This window comes from Bos javanicus, chromosome 28 (genome assembly GCF_032452875.1).
Source record: "Bos javanicus breed banteng chromosome 28, ARS-OSU_banteng_1.0, whole genome shotgun sequence".
Lineage (NCBI taxonomy): Eukaryota > Metazoa > Chordata > Mammalia > Artiodactyla > Bovidae > Bos > Bos javanicus.
Genome location: NC_083895.1, coordinates 2469786 through 2475785, shown reverse-complemented (window position 1 = coordinate 2475785; position 6000 = coordinate 2469786).

Below are 6000 nucleotides of genomic sequence, written 5' to 3'. Positions count from 1 at the left end.
AGACATGGAAGCAACCTAAATGTCCATTGAAGAGGAATGGGTAAAGAAGCTGTACATATATACAATGAAATATTCAGTTCAGTTCAGTTCAGTCGCTCAGTCGTGTCTGACTCTTTGCAACCCCATGAATCACAGCACGACAGGCCTCCCTGTCCATCACCAACTCCCAGAGTTCACTCAAACTCACGTCCATTGAGTTGGTGATGCCATCCAGCCATCTCATCCTCTGTCGTCCCTTCTCCTCCTGCCCCCAGCCCCTCCCAGCATCAGAGTCTTTTCCAATGAGTCAACTCTCCGCGTGAGGTGGCCAAAGTACTGGAGTTTCAGCTTCAGCAGAAATATTACTCAGCCATAAAAAGAATGAAATAATGCCATTTGCAGCAACATGGATGGGCCTAGAGATTATACTGACTGAAGTTAGTCAGACAGAGAAAGATAAATATCATATGATACTGCTTATATGTGGAATCTAAAAAATGGTACAGGTGGACTTATTTACAAAACAGAAATAGTCACAGATATAGGAAAAACCTTATGGTTACCAAAGGGGAAAGAAGGTGAGGCATAAAACTGGGAGATTCAGATTGATGTATATGCACTGTTATATACAAAATAGATAACTAATGAGGACCTACTGGATAGCATCGAGAACTCTACTCAATGCTCTATAATGACCTATACAGGAAAAGAGTGGATACATGTGTATGCACAACTGGTTCACTTTGCTGTACTGCAGAAACTAACACAACATTGTAAATCAACTATACTCCAATAAAAATTAATTTAAAAATTTAAAAAATTAAAAATTATGCTAAAAAAATCCAACACAAAACCAAAGTTAGAAATCAAAGTCAAAGATACTCAGCCTTTCTTGATGCATCAAACAGCAGCCTCTTGAACAATGAAAGAGTCACAGAATAGAGAGGACGTGCTGAGAAGAATGACATTTCAGGATATTCTGCTTCATCAAGATCAACAGATGTAAAGATCCATGTGTCTCGGAGTGTGTTCAGGAAATAAGAAAAAAAAAAAAACAGAAAGAAATAGAACGAAGCAACTTGGGCCCTACTTTGTCTAACTTCTTCAATGTGAAATGACACTTGTCATGTTTGTTGAAGCCACTTTTCCTCACCATGCTAGGAACTTCCTGATCACTCCTAGGGGTGATACTGATTTCAATTACATCTTTGAAGGGTTTGGATGATACTGTAATAAGGAGAAATGGATCAGAATGTAAATAAAGTTCATCGTGAGGAAATCAGCACTTGATTCAGCTCTGTTATCACTGTGTAGCTTATTTCCCACAAGTAGGGAGAAAAAGCACTTCATACAAAAGAAAAATAATACAGCCACTCTGTCTAGTTTTGGTTTCTGCAAAGAACAAAATCTTGAGCATTTCCTGTAATCCAGGACTCTCAGCAGGAGCCACATCATCCTGGCTTTGGGTTAATGTCTGAGGCTGTACACAACATCAGGATGTAAGGAGCTGATCTTTTCCCACCATGAACGGATAGATGTAAAATGATGATCTTATGGGGGTTAGATATTGTTGGATTTTTTTATCGGTTTTATTGATGTATGATTCCCTTGCTTATTTTTGCAAATAATTTTTTTTTCATTTTGAAGTACTTTTTGCCTCTGAACCTAGCCTTGACAGATAGAATCAATGAATTTGATCTCACAGTTTTGAAAAGCCATACATGACCCTCTTTCTAGAGCTATGTGGAACATCTACGGGGCCCAGAGCCCCAGTGTCAGCTCTACCACGGCTGCACCCCAGGGCTGGCACCCTCTTTCCATGGGAAACCAGCATCAGAACCAGCTAGTTCAAGGGAACTAGCCTCATTGGAAGCCTGATCACAGATCTACCTCACTTGGCCCATGTGTATTCCATGCAATAGACTGTGCTCAGCTTCATTTCTTTACAGGAGCACCTAGCCCTGGGATTGCAGGTGGGCGAGGAGATATTGCTGTGGTCCTGGAGGACTTTGGTGACTTTCAAACCAAGTCTCCATCACCTAGGGCCATTTGTCAGCATCCATGTGTTTGGAAGGAAATTCGGAGATGCGTGGCCTGATCCCTGGAACAGCCATATGTAACTGAAACCACCTCTGCACCGCAAATCCAGGCTTGTGCTGTAAATGTGTGCCCGCTTTCCATCAGCCCTCCTGGACCCTGGAGGCTGCCCTCCCTAGAGGAAGCTGTGCAGGCAGCCTCTCAGCTCTGATGGAGAGCCGGAGAGCCGTACCCTCAATGTGTTTCTGGTTCAATGTCAAAACTCATGGTTCTAAGCGACCTGTGGCAGCTGCCTGTATCACGCCTACATCACATCGTAACAGAAGCTTTCTCACCATGGCAGGGGGCTGCTAGCAGAACACCTGCCACATCCCTGCTGCTCAGTCTTAGTGCTGACTTTCCCAGCATGGAGGCTTCCCTGGGGCAAGAGAACTGCTGTGCATGCCTCCAGGGAGAAGGCACTGCTGCACAGGCACAGGATGCTGAGATGCCTGGACGCTTTGTGGTAGACATCTGTCCACACCCTTCTGTCTTCCTGGGGACTGGCTGTCGATGCTGCCCAGCACTATCAATCACGTTGTTGTACTCCCCCATCCCCACAAACCAGGACCAGGCACATGACCCAGGATGAGCCAGAAATAGCACTCAGTCCTGGATGAACCCGTGATCAAATGGTCCAGGGAGAGCCCTTACTCAGGCTGGTTTGCAGAGGGCAGAGATGGGGCTGCTTCTGTGGGATCTGGGCATCCCAGATCTGGGTGGGAGTCCTGTGTGGCTAGGGCCCCACACACCCAGAGAAGGAGTTGGGAGACAGAGAGACAGGTTGGAGGTGCTGGGTTTGGGTCTGAAGACCCAGCCTATACCTGTACCCCTTCCCATTGCTTGAGTAATGATGCCAAAAGATCAGTTTCTCTGTTTACTGGTGTCAAATCAAATCTCAGAGACAGAGTTTTGGGGGGAAGTAGAAAAGGAAAGCTTTCTTGCTTTGTCAGGCAAAGGGGGACAGAGTGAGCTCATCCTTCAAACCAAGTGTCCCAACCTGGGGAAGATAGTGACAAGTTTCATAGTAACGGTTCAAAGAAGTCATGATCAGCTTGTGGACATTCTTCTGATGGGTTGGTGGTAAGATAAGTAGGAGTCAGCAGCATCAACCTTCAGGTCCAACTTCTCTGGGGTCTACATGCTTGTGGGCAGCATACCATCTCTGATTGTTAACTTCTCCCACCTGGAGGGTTTCAGGTAGCTGAAAAACAGCTCAAAGATTTTGTTGTATGTATTTGTTGATGGGGAAATAGGACTGTGCTGCAAAGCTGCTCTAGATCATTTGTTTCTCCTTGGTCTCCCGTCACCTCCTTCCCCTGATTAACCACTGTTTGAATCTGCCTCTTGTAACTCAGGGAAGGTCACGGAGGCTGAATGAACATTGTTTCCTATAATTAAAGAAATGGGGGATACAAAGGCCTTGTGCCCAGGAGCCCCACAGAGCCCTGTGTGGTATCAGTAATGCAAATTTACTTCCTTCCCATCTTTGTTTCGCTTCAGTTTCATTTGGGTTTCTGTCACTTTCACCTAAAATTGTTCTGGCTGTCCCTCATACCCAGGCAGCTACCTAGTGGTTAAAGGCACAGATGCCTGGGTTGTGATCCTGGTCCTAAGTGCAGGATGCTAAAGCCTCCAGCCTGTTTTCTCAGGTGTGAGATAGGTCAGGCCACCCTTAAAGAGCCTGTTGGTCATGTGCAAGTGATAACAGGTAAGAAAGCTTCCAACACCTGCCAATCATTATGACTGAGTCTTTTTAAGGCCTCCAAGTCATGTGCTCCAAAGAAGAGTTTGCTGTTGAGAAGAATGTTCTTATCTCTGAGGTAGATTTAAGTGTAACTAGATGAATCCAATGGAGAGGGCAATGGCACCCCACTCCAGTACTCTTGCCTGGAAAATCCCATGGACAGAGGAGCCTGGTGGGCTGCAGTCCATGGGGTCGCTAAGAGTTGGACACTACTGAGTGACTTCCCTTTCACTTTTCACTTTCGTGCATTGGAGAAGGAAATGGCAACCCACTCTAGTGTTCTTGCCTGGAGATCCCAGGGATAGGGGAGCCTAGTGGGCTACTGTCTATGGGGTCACACAGAGTTGGACATGACTGAAGCGACTTAGCAGCAGCAGCAGCAGATGAATCCAAAGGCCTCCACTTGCTTATTATAGGGAAATTTATCCAGAGGAAACGAAAACTGCCATTCCCATTTCTTCAGAGAGCCCTTCAAGAAAGGAAACCCTCTTTACACCAAGCATTCTGCTAAATTCACAAGCAAAAGTATTTTTATAAAATGTATAAGAAATACGTATCATGGCCTGTACACTAGGAGGTTATGTTTATGATCCAGCTGCAGGGCAGTGTTCTGTAGAGTTCAGATTCCTTATAAAATTGTTGTATGCTTTCATTCTCATTGGGCTTCCCTGATAGTTCAGTTGGTAAAGAATCTGCCTGGAATGCAGGAGACTCTAGTTCCATTCCTGGGTTGGGAAGATCTCCTGGAGAAGGGATAGGCTACCTACCCTAGTATTCTTTGGCTTCCCTTGTGGCTCAACTGGTTAAGAATCTGCCCGCAATGTGGGAGATCCATGGCTTTGACCCCTGGGTTGGGAAGATCCCTTGGAGAAGGGAACAGCTAACCACTCCAATATTATGGCCTGGGTTGCAGAGTTGGACACGACTGAGCGACTTTCACTTTTCATTCATATAGTAATTTGTATGCAAGTCCTTACAAGAGACTGAAATGTTTGTTTGTACACTTTCTTGTTCCAGAAAAGATTTATGATAGTTTATACAAGATTCAGCCAAAGATGGAGAAGCTCTATACAGTCAGCAAAAACAAGACCAGGAGCTGATCATGAACTCCTTATTACCAAATTCAGACTTAAATTGAAGAAAGTAGGGAAAACCACTAGACCATTCAGGTATGACCTAAATCAAATCCCTTATGATTATACAGTGGGAGTGAGAAATAGATTTAAGGGCCTAGATCTGATAGATAGAGTGCCTGATGAACTATGGAAAGAGGTTCGTGACATTGTACAGGAGACAGGGATCAAGACCATCCCCATGGAAAAGAAATGCAAAAAAGCAAAATGGCTGTCTGGGGAGGCCTTACAAATAGCTGTGAAAAGAAGAGAAGCGAAAAGCAAAGGAGAAAAGGAAAGATATAAGCATCTGAATGCAGAGTTCCAAAGAATAGCAAGAAGAGATAAGAAAGCCTTCTTCAGTGATCAATGCAAAGAAATAGAGGAAAACAACAGGATGGGAGAGACTAGGGATCTCTTCAAGAAAATCAGAGATACCAAGGGAACATTTTGTGCAAAGATGGGCTCAATAAAGGACAGAAATGGTATGGACCTAACAGAAGCAGAAGATATTAAGAAGAGATGGCAAGAATACACAGAAGAACTGTACAAAAAGATCTTCACAACCCAGATAATCACGATAGTATGATTACTGACCTAGAGCCAGACATCCTGAAATGTGAAGTCAAGTGGGCCTTAGAAAGCATCACTACGAACAAAGCTAGTGGAGGTGATGGAATTCCAGTTGAGCTATTTCAAATCCTGAAAGATGATACTGTGAAAGTGCTGCGCTCAATATGCCAGCAAATTTGGAAAACTCAGCAGTGGCCACAGGACTGGAAAAGGTCAGTTTTCATTCCAATCCCAAAGAAAGGCAATGCCAAAGAATGCTCAAACTACCGCACAATTGCACTCATCTCACATGCTAGTAAAGTAATACTCAAAATTCTCCAAGCCAGGCTTCAGCAATATGTGAATTGTGAACTTCCTGATGTTCAAGCTGGTTTTAGAAAAGGCAGAGGAACCAGAGATCAAATTGCCAACATCTGCTGGATCATGGAAAAAGCAAGAGAGTTCCAGAAAAACATCTATTTCTGCTTTATTGACTATGCCAAAGCCTTTGACTGTGTGGATCACAATAAACTG